General features: G+C 37.4%; 1 protein-coding gene and 2 long non-coding RNA genes across 6 annotated transcripts in view; 1 reads left to right on the top strand and 2 right to left on the bottom strand.

Moving 5' to 3' along the window:
- The window catches only part of LOC310720258, a 449,438-nt gene extending 434,855 nt beyond the window's left edge, over positions 1-14,583 (bottom strand). The window contains exon 1 of the long non-coding RNA XR_014531693.1: positions 14,558-14,583. This is a non-coding gene — a long non-coding RNA (uncharacterized lncRNA). The remainder of the gene's footprint in view (positions 1-14,557) is intronic.
- Positions 1-23,390, top strand: part of doc2b (double C2-like domains, beta) — a 158,737-nt gene that overhangs the window by 58,827 nt on the left and 76,520 nt on the right. The window lies entirely within an intron of this gene.
- The window catches only part of LOC310720259, a 69,126-nt gene continuing 62,051 nt past the window's right edge, over positions 16,316-23,390 (bottom strand). Inside the window, exon 3 of the long non-coding RNA XR_014531694.1 lies at positions 16,316-17,594. This is a non-coding gene — a long non-coding RNA (uncharacterized lncRNA). The remainder of the gene's footprint in view (positions 17,595-23,390) is intronic.

The following is a 23,390-nucleotide window of genomic DNA, read 5'->3' as shown; positions in this document are numbered from 1 at the left end:
CATGTCTTTGCTTCATGCGAGACAAAACTCAAGCCTTTTATATAACCCATCTGCTTACATAGAGATAAAGAGATGAATTCATAGCAATTACAAATGACAAATCTGCAACTGATGGTTTTCGGCTTCGGATACACAGACAGTGTGAAGAAATCTGAACAGCTGGAGCACAGATGTTCAAAATTGTATAATTTATGGAAAACATTGACTTCATTCATATACAAAATTACAAACATTGCAGATGAAATATGTAATAGATTTTTTTCTAAGTCTTTATTCAGTCTTTATTGGAAAAATATCAGCACTATTTTGACAAAGGGAAGAGTGTGTTCTTTTTCCCAGTACAAGATTCTTTATAAAGGAGACACGGTTCGAGACGTACCTCGGTTGTTAAGTCACGGTTCGGTTCAATTTTCGATACATTTATAGAGAAGAAATGCAAAACATAGAATTGCTTGTCATTTTTTTTATTGTGTTATACTAACACAGTTTATTATTATTAATATTTGTTTTAAAATGTAAAACAATTTTAAATAAAATGCCCGCTTGGTTAAATAATATATAAAATAATATTTTATAAAAAAAAAATATATAAAAATAAAATAGAATAGATAAAATTTCTTTTTGATTACATTGTTGAAAATTGCGTAATCGATTTAATTGGCACAAAATAAATGTATTAAAATAACAAAGGTTTTCATTCCTTATATTTTTCATTCATTCACTCCCTCGATGTGAGAAATTGTCAGGATTTTCTCTTTTCAAGAGAAATTCTTGAAGCAAACCCTTAAAAATCCATAGCACTATTGTTAGCGATGGCAAAAAGTCCCAGCTATTTTGCACATGTGCAAAACAAATCGTATTTTGGTGCACTACAATTTTTGTGAACGAGTGAGAAGCCACAGTGACACTGCGCTAACTTTAGTTTCTCTTTTATATCCCTGGCATTGTTGTTTTTGTTTTCAAGGTTAATAAGACTCAGATTTAACTATGTTCCGCACATAAAAAGGAATGCATTCGTTACACGTGTGCACCAAAATGAAAAATGTTTGGTACGAATACGTGTAATGTTACACCCCTAATTCATTATCAATATCATGGTGTACATTGGATTTAGCCTAAAGACATTGGGATTGGTTGGAAAGCTTTCACGCAAGTGTCGTAAAAAATAACGGACATTCTGGGAGTTCTTAGCAAACAACTATTATATTCAGCAAACCACAATCAATTGTTTCTAGACAGTTGAGCCACTCAAGAATCCACAACCCACTCTCAGCCCAATGATAAGGAAGGTAAGTAAAAAGAAAGAAGTCATTTGAAAAGAGCTGCAGAACAACATGAAAGCAGCAGGCGCAACAGTTATACAGAGAACAATAAAACAGTCGACTGCACTGCAATCATTTCCATTCCTACAGTACACTTTATGCGAAACTGCTTTGGTTGAAAAAAAAAAAGAAAAGAAGCACAGAGAAGGGCGTCTGAAAGCACTTAGACAAATCAGACCTCTTTCGAAGCGAAAGAGGGAACAAAAATAGAACTCTTTGGCAGTAATTGAGCTTGTTGCGTTTGGAAAAAAGAAGGGTTACACATATGCCAAGATTGAAAGAAAAGGCGCTTTCTTCAAATGGAGAAAAACAGCGGCATCCTGATTCGTCATCATCGGTACGTTACGGAAATTTCCTGTCAGACAAACGCCATTATGATTTCTTTTCTTAAAAATGACAATAGTGTCGGATCTTTTCTTCCTAACAAACAGTCTAACACACAACTAAATCCAGTGAAAGCGACGAGACAAACCAGCAATAGCAAACCAGCGTTTTAGACTTTCAATCCTCCTCAGTGAAATCATATGAAGAATAATGAGCTGAAGTTTGACAGCTTTCTTCATTCGAAACACTGCTGACCCAATTGGCGACTGGGCTTACGCAAAATTCAGCCTCTCCTGCACTTGTTGAATTCTATTTTACACGGTCATTGAGTGCAGTTAAGAGCTGCTCATGAAACAACGTGCCAGCCTTTGGAGTTTATCATTCTTATTCAGAGAGCAAATTGAAATTTTATCAGACAGCCTCTTCAATTAAGCTGCGTTTCAAGACGCTGCACTGTACAATTCCCAAGTTTCTCAGTGCAAATAATGGGAAGATGTTACCCATTGTGATGCATGAACAGTTTACTGTGTCCTTTAAAAAAAACAGCTCTTAAACTGCTACAAAATCCAATCAAGTGACGAATTGATGAAATCAACATCCTTTGAAAAGGCAACATCCTTTTTTTTTTTTTTTTTTTTTTTTAGACAGTACTCAGTTAATTAAAGATTAGAGAAAGAAGGATGGTTGAGAGGGAGAAAAGGAGGAGGAGGTCAAGTGTGGGCTGGAAGGTTTTATATGTTGTTTTTGTGTGTTAAAAGGCAATGATGGACAAGGAATGTGCAGGTATTCATGCACATGCTTATCCTTCAAATACTAACTCACGAATGCGCTTGTTACTGTGCAGAAGTTCTTCTTGCCGCCTCCGTACGGCTTCGCAGCTTCAAGGTCAATAGCAGTCATTCCCTTGTCTACTCTGGAGAAAGTTTTAAAGTTGGTAGCTAAATGCTCCTGACTATAAAAGCAAGATATATTTAAATGGGCGCATTTTTAGCTCAGATACAAGGGCTCCTGAGTGACTGAAAGTGTTACAGGAACTCTACATGAGCTCCCATAATGTATTCTTCCGTATGTATTTCCACATTGTCTTGTTGCGACGCAAAAGCGGCAAGACAAAACTCAAGTGTTAAGAGTACGCATGTGTTAGCTTTTATCCAGTTACCCAGTTTACCCAATAGCGCTCATCTTAGAGAGCAAAGCTAGCTAGTGGGTGGGGATTTGAAAATTTGGAATCTGAATATTTTTCTTATATATATATCACCGCTGCGGCCCGGGTTCGATCCCCGGTCAGGGAACCAACCCCAGCCATTAGGGTTGGACAAGCCAGTGCACTTTTAGTGCCAGTCCCAAGCCCGGATAAATGGGGAGGGTTGCGTTAGGAGGGGCATCCAGCGTAAAAACATGCGGATGATCAAGATGTGCTATAATTCCTCCCATCTGTAATCTACTGAACCAGTGTTCATGTATTAATTGTTGAGAAGTGAAACCTAAGGCATTTCTGTAACCTGAGATCTAGAATTTCTACTTAACCAAAAAGATTGTGATTGTTGGCAAGCTGCTCTGGTATATGAGGAATAAAATGCTTGTTTTGTGGAGGTGGTTTTGGATGTTCACTTCATCCTTGACATTAACCTGATTATTCTGTACCTCTTAGTGTGCCCATCGCCTTTCAGGTCATTTCTTTGAGCAGTCACACCTTATGGTGGGTACCTTTAGAGGTTATGATTTAGTGCAGCCCATAATCCATTTAGGAAAAAGCATCAAATCCTGGTGGCTTTGAATCCTTCTCTTAATGCACTCTAACTAACATCAATAGCATGGATGACTCACACACTTGAGCTCCATTCTACCTTCATCTCTGGTCTTGGACATTTTGGGGCCTCATAGCCCAAGGAAATGTAGTATAATGATTTGAATGTGAGCGTGAAGCTCATCGTATGACTCATCATATGAAGCATCAAGAAGGAAATTCACAGAAAAAAAAATGGAGACATAAAATATAATACAATACATGCTTAAAAAGAACATTTTAGACAGTTCATCCTGAGAGGGTTTATTTATTTATTTTCTTGGTTCTAAGAAATCAACTGCGTTTTAGGTAAAATCCTTAAACATGGTTGATGGTTGCTGGCTGTCAGCAAAACATCTAACCTACCTACATCTCTGTCGATGAGCACACAAAAGACTTGAAATTGCTCAGGCATGGGAATATTTTTCTTTTCTACATCGACACACTTTTCCTTTTTTTCGTAGCCTTTGTGTGAGAAACAAGGTCACCATGGTGCACAAGCATTTCTGATGTGTGGACATTATCCACTCACAACCCCTTATAACAGAAATATGTTGTATTACAAAACCAGAAATGGTTTCATTCATGATGGACACCCTGTCTGTAACTTTTTTAGATAGAATTCAGATTATTTGCTTCAAAATAGATATTGGTGGCAACCGAAATATTTTATTTAACTGGACTTATTTAGTGTAAAACACATGTACTTGGCAACTTTGTCATTAGCCTTTCTCTTCCAATAAAAAGGTTTGTAGAGCATCTATAGGGCAGTGTAGGTCCTGCCAGAGTGGACTTCTATTAATGAATGTTGCAGTTTCTATTTTGTATATGTATATTTGTGATATATGTGAGAAGAGGTGGTGAAGGTGGAGGAGTTCAGGTGCCTGGGGTCAACAGTGCAAAGTAATGGAGAGTGTGTTAGAGAAGTGAAGAAAAGAGTGCAGGCAGGGTAGAATGGGTGGAGAAGAGTGATAGCAGGAGTGATTTGTGATAGAAGGGTAACTGTGAGAGTGAAAGGGAAAGTTTATAGGACTGTGGTGTGACCTGCGATGTTGTTTGGTTTAGAGACAGTGGCATTGAGTAAAAGACAGGAGGTGGAGCTGGAGGGAGCAGAGCTGAAGATGTTGACGACGTCGTTGGGAGTGACGATGATGGACAGAATTAGAAATGAGTTTATTAGAGGGACAGCGCATGAAGGATGTTTTGGAGACAAGGGGAGAGAGGTTCCAGATTGAGATGGTTTGGACATGTGCAGAGGAGGGACATAGGGGACATTGGTAGAAGAATTCTAAGGATGGAGCCACCATGAAGGAGGGAAAGAGGAAGCCCAAGAAGGAGGTTTATGGATGTGGTGAAGGAAGACATGCAGGTAGTTGGTTTGAAAGACACAGAGTAGTATGGAGACGGATGATCCGCTGTGGCGCCCCCTAATGGGAGAAGCCGAGAGAAGAAGAAGATATACGTTATGATGGTAAATGGCCGCTCACTACAGTTATACCCATTTAAGGTGCACTTATCTGATGTAACATTGCACATACTTCAGAAACCCCACACAGTCACACACAGCCTGTCATATGTTTTGCTACATTCCTAAGAACAATGTCTCAAGCATTACAGACACAATACATGACTGGTAGAGGAATCCCAGCGCACACGCCTCCTGTCCTTTTTGCCCGTGTTTGCGCCTTTGCTGTGGTGACAGGCGATTAGATAAAGCACATTTGATGGAGACTGATAAAAGTAATCACTTCGTTTGCAGTCTGTCTCTCACTAGCATAAGACTGCTAGCGTTCCATATGTAGCCATGGCAACCAGACGAGAGCCCGATCACCCGTCTGTTACTGCAGGAATTCTGGTTCGATGCTCGCTGTGTGCCAGTTTACACACATTCGCTTTCAAAATGGATCATAGGAATGTCCTGTGTAAAATGAAAATTCATAATTATTGAAGAAATATGTATAGTGGGAATGCAGGGCACTGCATAATATTAAAGGTATGTACTGTATTTATGAACATGAGAAAGGAATTTAAGTTCCTTAGAAGGATTAATGGGTTGACTTTAGGATTTACAGCTAATCCCTTCCCACAGTTTAAATCTTTCTGTATTGATGAAATCTTCTCTGAGCAGGAAGGGAATCATATTGATCTCTAATAATTTGGCCTTGGCGCGTTAAGCTCAGGATGAGGCACAGAGCATCTTCTCACTCCAAACATCCAGCCAAACTCCTGAGCGTTGTGCGCCATTTTTTTTACAATCGTCGAGCCACAAATTCCGACAAGCACCTTAATTACAACTGATCTACGCTGTGTCCTTCCACTTTCTTCCACCTTCCAGTTCCTCATCTTGCACAAATCTCACTGAATTATCCCTGTTTTTTTTTTGGCCAATATGCATACCCTCCTGGCTCAAGTACGAGTTTCCTATTAAAGAACCATAAAGCTTTTACTGTTTCAGGTGAAGGACAGACCAGTGGTGAACTGTAAGGAAGTGAATGTAATTCATTACTGTACTTAAATAGCTTTTATGTGTATCTGAACTATAGAGAAGCACTTCGATCTGGAGAGATTTTAACTTCACTACATTTCAAAGTCAAATATCTTTGTATAACATTTTTTTTTTTGTTTTCACAGTTTTTAAATTTTAGTGCATAAAAGCTTGTGGTCAAATGCAAAAATGCACCAATCAGGGTTGAGCGTACGCTCTGTTTTAAACTTGTTTTGATTGCTGCCTATTGGTATCTACTGGTAGCACGAACATACAGTTCAGCATCAGTTCAACAGCAAGCAGATTGATCAATTTGAGAGTGATAAATGATGGGGGAAATTCCTGACGCGAACTTGCCACAACACCAGTGGCCTTATTTGCGTGATTTCTGATCTTAGGGTATTTTCCTGGCAAAGCATACCAGCAGATGTTTATCCTTCAAAACAGAATTGAAGGAGCCTGATCTAATTTAATTAGCTTCTTTGATACATTGTGGCCTTTTGCTCTAATTCAAGAGGGTATTCTTATTTGACTACATTCTACTTCTCTTACGCAGTGTGTTGTTATGATACATTTAAACAGATCTGTGTCATACTGGACTGTTTAACTTGAAAACAAATTGCTTTCTATTCTTTTCTCTAGCATGTAGTCCCCTTTGGGAAAGGCTCCTATTAAAAAGCCACCACCAAATAAAACAAGAAATGGAAGCCCAAAGCTGGTGGACCGTCTGCCTGCCCTTGATTAATGGTCTCTTAATGATGGTCTGAAGAGCAAAGGTTTTTTTTTTTTGGTGGAAGTGCAGATATGCTAATTAATAGGCACAAAAGACTCAAGTCAAGGAAATGACCTTTGCCAGGTGTAAAATGGCCAGTGCTTTGGCTGATCAGCAAGAAGCAGAAAATCTCTTGCTGTTTCAATGATTTCTTTTTAATTATTATTTGTATTACTCTCTCTTCTTCATAGCTGCAATCCACTGACCCACTAAAACAGCGTGTGGTGTGACTCATCATTTTACAATCAGCCACTATTTTGACAGGGAAATAATTTGATTAACATTTTGGTCTCATAATTTGTTCTTTAAACTTTTTTTTTCGTTTGTTACTAATTCTGTGAATGGCAACACAACAAAATGTTGGCTGTTGAAAATATATCAGATATAAATGTAAAGCCAGCTTGCTTGTATAGTGTAGGTGTGCCTTGTGATAAATTATAAAGATTTTATTCACACTTCTTTAAAGGTGTGGGCTATTGTTTGTAGAATTTGGAGTAAAACAATGAAATTAAATTAATTTTGGAATAAGGCTGTAACATAAAATCTGGAAAAAGTGACGTGCTTTTCTCAATGAACGAATCGTTCATTAACGACCCATCACTAAATGTAATTTTTATTTCAAATCAAGCTTCAGTGCGTTTTTCGTTCTTAAATAACAATTGATCGCCTTGATAGTAGTCGTTTCTGTATCTAGCATGGGATGTTTTTCGATTAGAGTCTGTTCCAGATTACACTGTTCCTGACCACATTCTTTGTAGACACACCCACACCCCTTCCAAACTGTGGTCACGTCTCAACACTTCACACTCTCTCTGAGTGTGTTGCAGCTGAACTGCTATTCTGCCGTTTAGCCCTGCTGTTTAGTTTGACCCACTGCGTCTCCTAAGGCAGCTGCTGTCAAAGGCCCTGACAGCAGGGAAGGGAGAATGAGATGGTCCTGTTTGTGCTGTACCTCCCTTTTTTCCCCTGATTAAACAGGCTGACAGAGGAGAACAGCAAACAGTGGAGTGAAAAGGAGGATGCTTTTGTCACAAAAACATTGCTAGCATTGTATGATGTGAAGATTTGATTGAGACTATTGAATCACAAGAGATGGCTAATGGTTCTTCTTATCTAACATTCTCACTTTCTGAAAGATCACTGGTTGGAAATGGCCAGACTGGTTCTAGCTGACAAGAGGACTACATGACTACAGTAACTCAAATAACCACTCTACAAATGGAGAAAAGCATCTCAGATCACAAGAACAGGAATCTGAGGCTGGACTAGACACAGGCATACCCATGTTGAACTATACTCTTGTTCTTTTACTGGGTAAATGCAAGAGTATAAATGCAATCTATAAGTAACCATAAATCCAGTGTCTGTAACTGAGGTACATGTTGGAATCATTCCCACATAGGAGGAACGGTGTACTTCAGGAAACTTTTGACATAAACACTTTGTACAGTTCTGTAGCTTTCTCTCGTTTCTCTTTCCTTTTTCAGAGTTGGAGCACATCGATTGCTCTGTAGTAGGGGTCTCGCAGTTCATTCAGTTTTGCTCTGCCTATAGAATATGAATCATTCTGTCAATACAGTCACAACGGACCTTTTGCTGAGATATCTGGTATTTTTGAAATGTGCCTGAAGGTCTTTCCAGGAATGTAGATAGAAAGAGAAGTAAAGATAGTGAAAGAACTGTCCTTATTTTATATATATATATATATATATATATATATATATATATATATATATATATATATATATATATATATATATATATATATATATATATATATATATTGAAAAAAGAGCCCTAAGTATGTAAATCCTATTATTATTTAATCCTTGAAAACTGCCATAAAGTGGACTATGTATCTGCATGAGATCCATAGCTCCCCACTGTGAAAAAGCAAGGTGATACAGGTTGCCTTGATTATTCCGAGCAGGATGCAGAGCTTACAGTGTTTCAAAATGAATCACAGCCTCCATTCCCATCTTACAGAACAGTGGTTCTTGTCCGCTATATAGATCAGCATCCTATTGATTATATATATATATATATATATATATATATATATATATATATATATATATATATATATATATATATATATATATATTTATAATATATCTCTCTTTGAAATCCCATTGAACATCGCCATGCTTTATTCACCCTCTTATTGAACCTGTGTGCTTTTCTAGACATCTCAGCGGATCCACATCAGACCGCGGCTTCACTCGATACTATGACGTGACCCAAACACCCCAGTGTGCTCAACAAACCTAATCTGGCAGTTTAAAAGAAAAAAAGATTATCGATGCAATTATGGCATAACGACTAGATTTCTTTTTGGCCTCTGAATTTCTAGTTGACATGATGTTTTTCGTTGGTGGGCTTTATTGGTGTGTCATGTCTGGCGAAGCTCAGACAGAAAAGTACGTCTATTTTTCAAAACAGTAATTACGGTGCAGCAATATGCCTGCATCGTTGTCCTGATGGCGTTGTGATGGCTCATTTCTCTTTGTGTGTGTGTGTTGGGGGTGTCTATGAGCTGGATATGGACATAATCAGTGAGCTATGATCCCAAGCAAATGGCAAAAAAATCATATTTGCACTTTGTTTTTTGTCTGTGCGTATTCTGTCAATAGGATGCTGATCTATATAGCGGACAAGAACCACTGTTCTGTAAGATGGGAATGGAGGCTGTGATTCATTTTGAAACACTGTAAGCTCTGCATCCTGCTCGGAATAATCAAGGCAACCTGTATCACCTTGCTTTTTCACAGTGGGGAGCTATGGATCTCATGCAGATACATAGTCCACTTTATGGCAGTTTTCAAGGATTAAATAATAATAGGATTTACATACTTAGGGCTCTTTTTTCAATTGGAGTTCACTGAGAAATGGCAGACGATAAAGCAATCAGTGTAGACAGTAGCCTATTTTGCTAGCATTTCAGACTACATGATAGCAGTCTATACACTATAGTGATGGCTCCGATGTTGGGGAAGTGGTAGTTTAGTGGTTATGGTATTGGACCTTGGATCTTGAGTTCAGAAACCAGCCACACCAAGCTGCCACTCCTGGGCCCCCTGAGCAAAGCCCTTAACCCTATGCCCAGTTGTATAAATTAGATAAATGTAAGTCGCTGTAGATAAGAGCATCTGCCAAATTATATAAATGTAAATAGACACAAATTCGAGAATTCAGTTCTGTTGTCTAATATTGAAGCATAGTGCTCAGAGTTATCATTTTGCACATTCGGCCTAAAAATCTTCTTGTGTAAAAGTAAAAAGTAGCTCTTTTTAAATTTACAGGGTTTTTTAACAGTGGGGGTGGGATAGGGGATTCTAGTGTAGTTCAAAAAGAACAAGGGGATATAACTTTCAAAGTAGTTGTATTTAATTGGAGGAAAACCTTTACAAATTAAAGTGCAATAAAACACTACAGTCCATGACTTGAGACTAATATGCACTTTTGCAGGAAAAAATAATCTCGTTATAATGCCATTTATTATAATGAGAGAAAAAAAACAAATGCAGATTTAGAATTCAGACAGTGAGGGCATGCCTTGAACAACTGATGAGTTTTGCATGTTCTTCACCCATCAATCAGTGCAGTATTTTCCGAAATGTGTGATTTTTCCCCCCTTACATTATTTTTTACTCAGTAGAGTATATGATTTAAAGTGTAGTTAAGTAAAAGTAAAATTACAGATTATAAAAATTACTACTTAATTACAGTAACGTGAGTAAATGTAATTTGTTACGTTCCACCTCTGCAAATATACATAAATGCCACATAAATACAAGACCTGGCAGTAAAATAGCAAACCCCCACAGTTGCATTGTTGCTTCTAGTAGGATGTATCGACCAAGCAAGAGGTCAACATGGGGGAGTCCCAAAAATGTCAGTCACAACAATGGGAAAATAATTGCATGGGGATTTTCAAAGGGGGAAATATATCCGAAAGGTGTCCAACATGAACAAAGTGTAATAGTCCTCACAAGGTGAAACTCATGAGCTTTAAAAATCTGAAATTCATCACCAGAGTCACCATTCAGAAGATTAGAGATGATTAACGTGGTGTAAGGATCAAAATCTGAGGAAAATGTGATTTTATTCGCCAATGTCCACCATATTGGACTGATTTATGTTTGGAGGAAGCCAGTAGATGCTTTCAAACCACAATGCCACCAGTTAAATATTATCAGATCCAAAGTTTACTTTGCATGTTTATTTAACTGCTAATGAATTAAGATTTATAGGAGTTTTCTACTTCTTGTCATCCTTCCAGGAAGATAATATCTTTATACCTTCCTGCTAATTTTACTGGAGCATGGTTTGTTAAACACCAAATTGAAGTGCTATACATGGTTTCCTTAATCACCAGATTTAATCATCATGAACCCTTTGTGTGAGGCTCAGAGGCAAATTCAGGAGAAAAAAAACCCTGCTAGCACTGGGCCCACTGAGACTTCATAAAGGTGGAGACAAATACAGCTAACAAGCGATTTGATGTGTGCTGCCATGTTGCCGTATTCAAAACCCTTACCATGGCAGATGGAAGGTGTTAAATGTGAGTGGCAGAAGGAATCACATTTGTGGCACTTAATCTTCAGATTATATTCCCTCCCTCACACGCTTATCCTTTCGTGTTTTTTTCTGCCATCTCCAGTAGTCCTGACAAGCACACAAAGCTTCTAGAGAACCAAAAAGAGGCTGAAAGGTTTTGTTTTGGTGCTTGCCTGAGCATTGTGTTCTAAACTTGTCGATGTTTTAGGCCAGGGGTCTTTTTTCTGTGAGGGCCACATCATTTTTTCTTTCTTTATTGGCGCCAGGTCGGTCTGTAGCAGAAAATGGCTGGGGTCGGAGTGACTACGTGTATTATTGTGGGTGTTTTATTAGTTTGTTATCCACCGTACAGACAAATAAGAGTTGATGTATAGCCTATTAAAAAAAGCATTATTACTATCATAATGAAATTTTTTATATATATTCATTAATCAATACATTTATATGAGTAATAAATTATAAATATTAAATATAATATAGCGCACCGTCTCATGTAAAAACAAACAGCGTGTGGCTTCAGTGATTCACCCCTAGAGGCCGCTCTTGTAATGACAGCTGACATAAAGCCGGAAAAACTATTTGTATAGGTTTTTGACGATAGCCGATAGTTCCAGCAATCAAACTCTGTTAATAACTAAGGAAATTTTTTCTTTGAAAGTCAACCTTTATTTTTAAATGCAGATGTAATATGAGTAAAACATTAAAATTACATTTCCAAAATATGTCTCTGGCATTGTTCAGAGGCCTGTTCCAAATGTGGGGGCCGTAGTTTGGGGAGCCAAAGACAATGTCAAGTTCTGTTTAGGAATCAGTGGGCACAGGATAATGATTACTCTCTGTTAAAAAAAAAAAAAAAAAAAAAAGTTAAATTTCCAAGGACCTCATTCAACATAATCAAATCCGGTACAATAGTTCCAACCTGTGGCTAAGTCTGACAAACTCCTACTGGCCAACTACGATATCGCCACCCACGCAGCTTATACAGGTTTTATTCTGTTCTCCTGTAATGGTCTACTGTAAAGGTCCATTCCTTCTCTAATTATATAGCAGTCAAAGAGCAGCTCTCGATAAGGATCTCACTTACTGTGATAACACTGACCTGCTAATCTGACTCACCTTGATACTTACTGGGTGCCAGCCTCTGACTGATGCATTCAAAGAATTCCTTTGAGAAACAATGAACAGCAGCATGGATTTCACCAAGTCAAAAAAGTCAAAAAAGGTTTGACTAAACTGATTTGCTTGATCAGGTTTTTATTTTTGGTCAAATTTCTATTAAATCATTCCATTCTAAATTGTCAAATCTACCTAGCTGTTGCTGTTAACAAATTAAGGCATACATGGTTGATATGCCAAAATGGTCAACAACTGTTATGTTTTGTTTTTTTAGTGCTGGAGCTTAGATAACCACAGAGTCATGAGCTTTACACCCGCAGCCTCATTTCAGGAAAAAGTAATCAAGGGCACTTTTATGGATTTTTAAGGGTTCAAGGATAATTAAGTAAGGCATAACACACAACAGGCTGTGCTGTTGGACTAAAATGATTCACCCAGGGTGGGTGGTGTGATTTCCTTTTTCTTTTTTATTTATTTTGTTACCTATAATGAAATGGTCAACTACAACTACAACAACTACAACTAAGAAACTTTCAGCACCCATGGTAAAGATATGTAAAAAAAAAAAAGTTGTAACAACATGCTTAACTAGTGTAATCTCAACCCGGGAAAAAAAAAAAATCAAATAATTCAAGAGGGAAAAAAAAATTCAAGAAAAGGATTAAGAAATTGTATATTTCATATTAAATACTGAATATTTAATCATGATTAATCACATGATTGCCAATAAACACACATTTATTTATTTGTACTAAATGCACCTTACATTAAAACTTTACACATTTTTAAGGCTCTAATCAACATGGGCATAGATAAAAATGGATGCTTTATGCAAATGTATGTTTATTATGAGTGAAACCAAACTCAAAAGCATGAAGATTTAATATATTCTTGTAAAAGATTTTAAATTACGTAAATCAGAACACCAAACGGAACTTTGCTATGTTTCCACACGGACGGTTTTATTTGCCGGATGTGTGCACCATGGAGGATGTTGGTACTTGAATTGAGACTTAGCGCATCGGTAAAACAAATGTTTAGTGATTTAAAAATAATTTTCAGTGGAGTTTATAATTGTTTTGTATCTGAGTAAAGAAAGAATGTCATAGATAAATGTGTGTTTGGTTGAAGGTTTTAATTGCTGGTTTAAAGAATTTGTGCCGTTACCATACATTTGCGTTTATAATAAATCATTTATAATAAATAATTCTGACAGCACTAATAGTATATATATATATATATATATATATATATATATATATATATATATATATATATATATATATATATATATATATGCCCTTATTTTTCATGAGCTGAACTCAAAGATCTAAGACCTATGTACACAAAAGGCCTATTTCTCTCAAATATTGTTCTTCAAACAAATCTGTCTAAATCTGGCTTAGTGAGCACTTCTCCTTAGCTGAGAGAATCCATCCACCTCACAGGTGTGGCATATCAAGATGCTGATTAGACAGCATGATTATTGCACAGGTGTGCTTTAGGCTGGCCACAATAATAGGCCACTCTAAAACATGAAACTTTTATATTAAATTCAGATTCACAGAAAATATGTACAAATACAACACATGTAACATACAGTAGCTACATTAAACTTTCTTTCAGCTTCTCCCTTTAGGGGTCGCCAGATCATCTGTACTCCTGATCCGCATGTTCGATTTGGCACGTTTTTACGCTGGATGCCCTTCCTAACGCAACCCTCCCCATTTGGCGTGTGCAACCCTAATGGCTGGGGTCGGTTCCCTGACCGGGAATCGAACCTGGGCCTCGGCCGTAAGAGCGCTGAATCCTAACCACTAGACCACCAGGGAATACAATAGCTACATAATTTTTTTTATATTAATTGTAGCGAATCCGTGCACAGATGCTAAAATCTTTCCCTTCAACATTTACTGTATACAGTATGTTGTATCTTGGTTCAAAATTACATGGTTTATAGTATAAAGCATTTAGTTATTTGATTAAACCTCTTACTTTCGTTTAATTCAAATGTTTTTGGACACCCAGCCATAAGATTTGTATGTGTTTTTGATCTATTCTCTCCACATTTAGTCACCATTTGCTCTTACATTAAACTCCATCCTCCTGGGAAGATGTTCCCCTAGATTTTGGTGTGTACGTTTGAAGGTTTTTGTTAATTCAGCCACAAGGGTGTTAGTAAAATCAGGTACAGTACTGATGTAGGTGAGGTGAGGAGGCCTGGGGTGCAGTCAGTGTTCCAATTCATCCCAAAACTGTTCAATAGGGTTAAAGTAAAAGCTCTATAGTAGCACTTCTACCCATGTATTAATATAATCCACTGCCATCATCTGCCACAAAAATCCATAACATCCACTTACTTTATACATTTGTGTGCCTCCAACTTTGTGGTAACAGTTCAGAGAAGAACCACATATAGCTGAAAAAGTCAGGTGTCACAATACTTTTGCTTATACAGTGTTGCAGCACAGTCTGGATTCTGTTATTCTGCTTTTACGACAGTCATTTCCCATGATTATAATGTTAAATTCATTGAAAAACAACACGTCATTTTTTGTAATGGGTTCTATTTAGATTTATTCTTGTGAAGCGTCCAAAGGACAATTTCCTGTTCTCAGTAACATCATAGCTGCGATAAACAGTCATTCCTTCCTCAGACCATCTCTCTCTCTTTCTCTCTCTCTCTCTCTCTCTCTCTCTCTGTCTCTCTCTCTGTCTCTCTCTCTCTCGGACACACACACACACACACACACACACACACACACACACACACACACACACACACACACACACAGACACACACAAACAAACACACACTAAAAGCACAGCATGTCATTTCACCAAGAAAATGGAAACTGTAACCAAGACTGACTTCCAACCCAGACTCCTTCCATAAATGTTAAATAAATGTCTCTCTCTCACACACACACATGCACACACAAACCGAAAAAGTCTCCACATTTAAAAGAAAGTAAAATCTGTTTATCATTAGAGGTGTTTGGAGCGTCCATAATACAAGTCCTCTTGTGTGTTATATATCATAATATATTAAATATCATAACAGAAACCAGAACTTCCTGTGTGCCCTGACTCGGCAAGGGTGCAACTCCAATTCTTAGCAAGCACCACTCTATACAATCATGGCTGCCCTAGACTACACCACGCACAACGTGCAACAGTTGCCAACCTACTGATTGAGTACACCTGGTTTCAGTTATACACTCACACACCCACCATAACAAGAAGTCTCGAAACTCAGGGTTTGTTCCTATACACCTGATGTACCAAGCCTTGCTCTTTGGTTGCCCTCTTTGATACTGACTCTGCTGATCTTTGACCATGACCCCTACCTTGTGTTTTGAATTTTTCAACTTTTTGTTCTCCTTTTTTCTGCATCTACCTCTTTCAAACTAACCACCTGCAAGTCTCTCCACAAGTCTTCTCCACATCTATATACCTCCTTCTTGACATTTCTCTTTTCCTCCTGCCTGGCGGCTCCATCTTCAGCATTCTTCTACAGATATGTCCCTCCTATGCACATGACCAAACCATCTCTTTCTCACCATGTCATGTTTTGAATTTTTCTGCTTAGGTTTATCAAAGATCCAAATTAATTAATCAAATCACACATTTAAAATCTATTAATATTCAAATAAGAATCTATTTACGAGCCTGCATTTGCATCGGAGTGTGCTTGCTTTATACTCATCACCCTGTGATGTAATACGTAAATAACATACACCTTTTAAACAAATACGATTTAAGCATTTAACCCAATGTTCTTAGCTTCCAGATGAGGCACTAGAAAACTTATTTGCTGGGAACAGTATCCAAAGCCAACTGCAGATCCTTTAATGATATTTTTTTATCTTATGTTATTATAATCTTGTCAGATTTTTAGGGTTAAATAGAGTATCCTGGTTTTTGATTACAAATCAGACAGAGAATTTTTCCTCAGATTTTTTTGTCTTGTGTAGGCATTATTCACTTCATATCCTCTTTTCTATGTGCTAATCTTTTCATTGGGAATGTTTCTGTACATTAAAGACAAACCAGTCCGCACTCATTTTCCTTCGTTTTTGAAAATGTATTACATGAAATTGCTCTATTATTAAACAGGCTCAATTTTTTGCGTAAAACCTGGCAACCATCATTCATTATCCTGTCCACTGTTGATAATGCAAACATGGGGCAGCGTGAGCTTTGCCCCAGTGGACCTATATTAGTGCTTGCTTATTTTGTCTTTTTACCTACATGAGCAACATTTACAAATGTGACAGTGAAAACACAATAAATCGATAAATAAATACAGTAAAATCACGATAATCTAAAGTTTAAGAAGCATTAGATTAAAAATAAATCGATTGTTTCAGAATTCCTCACTGTATACAGGTGAAATCTACTTGCCAAAGCCAACCAAAGCATGGACAAGAAGTATTTGTTTAATGACTCTTAATACTGCACAAGGATAAATTTTGGTTTATTGAATGCCAGTTTTTTACAATTTCACAATCCAATTTTTTATGTAAGAAATGTTTTCTAATAGAGAAACATATACTTATTGTAAAACAATTTAAGCAGCGGTACAAATGTTTGCACTTAGCTGTCCATTCTGTCTTAATTATTTGGCAGTTAAAATCTTTGTTTATTGATAGTGTTTTTTCATCTAAAAATGTTAGACAGTTAAAACAAAACCTCAGACAAATTAATTCAAGTTATTAACACATTTTCATATTCAACCTATGACATGAACACTTTATTTGCATTTCTCATTATCTACATTTTTTCAAGCCAAACAGTTTGAAAATGTCATGTTCCTTTTTTTTATTGTAAGCTGCTGTAGTCATTTGAATTCCTCAGCGTTGTGAGATGTGCTGATGGCTCAGTCCTTAAGCGCAACCACTGACTTCCCATCAATAAACATTGCTCTTGTCTTTATCATTTTGTCTCACCTTCCAGATGACCCAGATGCCGAGCGATAATGTGCTAATCGTTTGCACGTTAGCAATGTTATTGGGTGATTAAATCATTGACGAGTTGATCAATTAACATTACTTTAGGGAAGATAAAGAAACGGGTTTGTGCATGAGCGCCACATCTTTACAATGTGTTGAAATGCATATCAGGAAATTCATTATGCCTGTCAGTCGAGCCTCCTGGTTGCCTTGGTGATATCCTTTGTCCAGAAGGGTGTTTCGGAAGGAGACACCAGACGCCATAAATGTTTTCCTAGAAGCAAGATTAGAAATCAGACAGAGATTTTTTTTTCAGCAATAGTGTCAACAGAAAGTCACATGTACTGTATTATTCACTTGATATCCCCTTTTCCATATGCTAATCTTGTTTCTGTACATCATAGATACACCAGTCTGCACTTATATTTAGCCTTAGTTTGTGAAAATATATTACATGGAATTGCTGTTAAAAACATCTTATGACTATTATTAAACTGGCACAGTTTGGGGTAGAAAAACTGTGATCCAACCTGGCAACTATAATTTAATATCCTGTCCACTGTTGATAGTGCAAGCAAAAGGGGGGGTGGTAGCTTAGTGGTTAAGGCACTTTGGTTTTGAAGCATATGAGTTCAAATACCAGCCATACCAAACAGCCACCACTGGGCACCTAAGCAAGGCCCTTAACCCCATAGTTGCTTAGTTGTATGAAAGAAATAACTGTCACTCTAGATAAGAGTGTCTGCTAAATGCCATAAATGTAAATGCAAGCACGGGGCAGCATGGGCTTTGCCCCAGTGGACCTTTATTAGCAGTTTCTTATTTTTCCTAATGTTAGAAACATGTTGCCATAGTGTTGGAACTTATATTTAAGCAAAATTTACTCGTGACTTCATGAGAATTAACACTGATTTGTTTTCAGCAAAGCTGCTTTGTGACAATGTCCTGCACAAATAAAATTGAATTGAATATAAACTGTTATTTGAAAACAGCTTGCCATTATTATATAATTGCTTCAGCAGGCCTTTTTGGCTCTGCCTGTTAATTGGAGTTTATCATTCCTGTTTTGGTGGTATTATTAATTCAAAAAAATTAATAATCTAGATGGTTTTGCAATTACATTATTAAAGCACGTGTGTCAGAACAGATTGGAGAAGCAGCTACTTTGTGTATAATCATGTGAGGAAAAAAAAACAACTCATAATTAAACCTTCGAACCACACAAAGATCTCTAGCCATTAAGCAGGTTTTTATGCAAAGGTTTTTTTTTCGCAATAACTTTCCCAAAGGTAATACACAATTTTTAAACAATCCAAATGAATATCATTTGAGAAACAAACTCTCCAGGATAGATTTTCGAGGCTTGTCTTACAGCAAACAAGATTTCCAGCCAGGATTTGTAGCACTACCAGAGCCTCTCTTAATCTTTATTCATTTTTGCCTGTGCCATTATGAGAATGGTATTTGGTGTGATTAAAGAAGAAGCTTAGATCAAATGGAATGGCCAAGGATTTTCAAAGAGAAAATCCTTGGCCTGTTTGTGCAGACTTGGTCTCCGTGATCAATCAGATTTTATAAGAAGTGCAACACAGAGATCATACACCAGCATGTGTTCTAAAGGCTGCTGGGGTTTGACCGAGCACATAATTTCTCTTCCTTGTTTAAAAAAGTTGATTGTCAAGCCTTGGGCTGTGGAGTCCAAACTATATCATTGCTGTATTGTTTTCTTCTGATGCATCATCCTCTTTCCTTTGCCGACTCTCCGGGAGCTGATAGGATGAAATATAATAGCAGTTGTTGGAGGTCGTTGTAGAGTGTTATTCTGCCAGGCAGCAGTAAGTCTGAGATATCTCTTTATAATGAGCTGAACAGCCAGCTCCAGAATTATAAGCAAAGATAGTTAAAAAAACACACAAAAAAAAAAAACTGAATAATTAATAATTTGTGTGTGGTTAATTGGGTTTAACCACAACTTTTATTTACTTCAAAGTTAATTTGTTCATCAGAAACTCTTATAAGCATAATGTAGGTGAAGCATGTTCCTATTTATATTTTCCATTTTTAAGATCACAAACGAAGGTTGCAAACACGTAAGAGGTCATTCGGAAAATGGCACAAAAGACAATGACATTTAGCAAGATTACACAAATGCCATTAATCAAGTAATACCTATAATAATGTGTTTGCCATTATTACTTTAATTCAAGACAACCAGTGGTGCAAAAAAGTTGCCTTTTGTAGCTGCTATTACAGTGGGGGACAATTGGAAAGAAAAAGCAAAAAAGTATCACAGTTGCAGGTCCAGCATATTTTTTCTGTCTTACTAAATGTTGATTTTTAAACTATTCCAAAAGGAATCCTTATATTTGCTCCAACCACAAATATAAGCAACTGGACTTTAAGAAAATTTTAAGTATCTGACTTCCTCCGCTAGGTTGCAACTGGTCATTGTTTGATATTCCTGCAAGACCAAAGACATTGTCCTTACATCAATGTCCATAAAATTCTGACATGTCTTTTGACATGACCACCTAAACTCCAATGACCACGATGACAACCCAGTCCCCTGACCTAAACCCAAGTAACCATTATGATTACCCCAGTCTTCTGACCTAAACTCCAATGACCACCATGACTATCCCAGTCTCTTGACCTTAATCCCAGTACCCACCATGACCACTCAATTACCTTGACCTAATTCCCATTGACAACCAGAACTACCCTGATTCCCCTGACCTAAACTCCAGTCCCCACTATGACCATCCAAGCCCCTTGAACTGAACCCCAGTGGCCACCAGGACTACCCCAGTCCCCTGTGGTGACCACCATTAACACCCAAGTCACTTGACCCGAACTCCAGTGACCACCATGATCACCTCAGTCCCCTGACCTAAACCCCTGTATCCACTTTGACCATCTCAGTCCCTTAAGCTAAACTCCAGTGACCACTATTTTCACCCAAGACCCCTTATCTTTACCCTATTGACCACCATGACCACCCAAGTCCCTGAACCTAAACTGTAGTGACCACCATGGCCACCCAAGTCCCCTGACCAAAACACCAGAGACCACCCAAATCCAATTACTTAAATTCAAATAACCACCATTACTACCCCAGTCTCCTAGCCTAAACTCCAATGACCACCATTAACACCCAAGCCCTCTGACCTAAACCCCAGTGACCACCATTACCACCCAAGTCCCCTGGAATAAACCACAGTAAGCACCAGGACTACCACAGTCCCCTGAACTGAACTGTAGAGACCACTATGACCACCTCAGTCCTCTTGACGTAACCCCAGTGACCACCTTGACCACCCAAGTCCCCTGACCTAAACTCTAGTAACCACTATCGCCACCCCAATCCCTGACCTTAACCCTATTGAAAACCTGTGGGGTAAGTTGACAAGTAGAGTCTGTAAGACAGGGTCTCTGACCTTAGAGGATCTAAAGAGATTTTGTTGAGAGAAGAGCTGTCAGCATTCTCCTCTAACATTTATTTCAAACATTACATGGGTTTTATTGTTGTTATTTTGGAAAAAAGGAAGTGATAATAATTGTGGTGCTGATTTAATATCTATTTGGCTTTCTGTTAGATTTTTTTTATCACTTGTATCCTTGTTTGTAATCTTGTTTTCTTTTTCATTCACTTCAGTTATTACCACTACTCATTTGCATCCTAATTGTATATGTTATGCTGCATTATAAGAATGATTGCATTAGCTTATTATTTAACTCTTAGTATTTAATTATAAAACTACACAAATATAACTAGAAAAGAAAGTACATGAAAGAACACCAGAACATAGCTCAAAATGTGTTTCTGTAAATAAACAGCAATGTTGCGTGGGCATTCCCGCTGCAAATTTATATTTGCAGGTGGACTAAGTAAAAAATGAGCGTTTGTACTGCAGGTGCACATAAAATCCTTCCCTACCGGGTTGGCTTATTATGGGTCCTGTATTGCACAGCAGGCTGTAGTAATGGCCCCACACTCTCCAGTGCCATCAGCTGAAGTGCTTCTAGAGCCAGCATTACCTTCACTGCAGGTTCACTTTCAGACTGCAATTCAAATCAGACACATTGTCCAGGGCTAGTTTTTAAATCTTTTTATCTCCACATTGTCCGACGCTGTTTTTTATGTTTATTTGAGTTTCTCCAAAGCTGTTTAGTCGGCCAAATGGCGATATATGATGAACCTCAGTTCACTTTACATTACCTTGTTATCTTTTTATTATTCTAACCTAATAGTAATCTCAATATCACTGTGTAGTACTATGTGACTTTATTCTCCATGTTCGAACTCCAGACACATTTCTAATGTTGCCAGCAATTGCATCAGGCAGCACCAGTGAACTTCTAATGTGAGATTGACACAAAATTTAATACTAATGAACAATAGAAAAAGGATTTGAATGCACAGAGAGTTACGGGTATTTAAATCGCTATAGTTTATGGTACACATTTTCTTGTAATCGTGGTTTTCTTTATTAACATCTCACTATATCAAGAAATTATGGTTGGAATATTTTCTAATTAATAAGTTTATAAATAAATACAAATTATTTTCCTGCAGTATGTTTGTTTAAATGGTAATGGTTACTTCTGTGAGTCTGGTTGTTTAATCTAGCTGTAAGAAGTTTTGCCAGACAGAAAAATGATTTTCACATTATTTCATAGAACTGCACAAGATGCATTTTTAAATAGAATTCATGCCAAAGGCTGTGTAACTTTATAGCCTTCTCCCGCCAACAACTTTGTGTTTGATGTCAAATGCCATTCTGATCCTGCGTTTCTCTTTGCATTTCCATTGCCTACAAATGTAACTTAAACAACACTCTTGGAATCATTCATTCACATCTTCAGACGTGACATATATATAATAAATATAGTAGTTTTCCATTCAGTGTTGGCTTAAAACGCTTTCTTGAACAGGCTGGTATTTCTAACAGCAGATAGAGACTACACTGCATGTATTCTGGGAAGCATGATGGTGGTGGCAGCGTCTTGTTTTTATAGATAGTGAAATAATGACTATTTAAAATATATTATTGCACATGACCTGATGGCCAATTTAAGAAAATTGAACACAAAGAGGAATTTAAAGTTCCAATATGATAATGGTAAAAGATATTTCAAAGTCAACCAAGCAATGGATTTAGAAAGGGATGATCAATGTCTTGGAATGACCAGTGTGAAGCCAGATCTCATGTGTCAGTGTCCATGGACTTGAATAGAACTGTACATAATGGCAATGTGATGGCAAAATCCTGTACTTTGCCAGTCTGGGATAAAGTCTGGGTGTGCAAAATTGATATAGTATGTACTTATTCTGAAAGACTCAGTACTGGAGCATAAAAAATATTTCCTCAACACAAACTCTTATATGCTGGTCACCAATTCGTTGAGAGTTCAATCTTACATTCTTGTTTTGTAATAAGTACCTTGGGAAACACAAGCTTAAATTGGTTCCAATCATTATTACACCATACCAATAACACAAGGAGAATCCATCAGTATTTTCATTAAAAAGATGCCATTTTTTTGCAATACCCTACAACAATCTGGCTTTACCATCCACAAAACCTGCATTACCCTCCAGCAGTGTTCAAGTCTTGCAATTCTAATGGTTGGTTTTGCCTGTTTTGTTATTAAATCTGCCTATTGTTGTTCCCCAGCTCTGAAAGGCCAGGAGTGTAATTGGCTCATGGTGTACATTCCTGGCTTGAAGCATGCCCAGGGGCTCTCCAGAAGAAAAAAAATGCAGATTATGTTCACCGCATAACGAAACATTAGCTAACAAGCTGTCAATTGCTGGAATTGTCTTTGAACAAAAATGGTAATGAATTTTTAGAATAGGACCATTGACAGACATTTAATGAACCCTAAACCTCAAACAGTACAATAATCCTCAGGAATTACAAAAGGTGATTTAGCCATTGAATGTTAGTTCCAATGGTTCTTGCTATTTGTCAGCTGATTGACATGTAGTCCGTGCAACACCAACCTATCAAGGGCAAATGGGTGGCCATCATTCTTACCTTGACTTGCCTGCCCTAGGCATGTTTTG

The sequence above is a fragment of the Silurus aristotelis genome (genome assembly GCF_946808225.1).
Source record: "Silurus aristotelis genome assembly, chromosome: 26".
NCBI lineage: Eukaryota > Metazoa > Chordata > Actinopteri > Siluriformes > Siluridae > Silurus > Silurus aristotelis.
The sequence above is the reverse complement of the archived record's forward strand: the minus strand, read 5'-3'. Positions and strand labels throughout refer to the sequence as shown.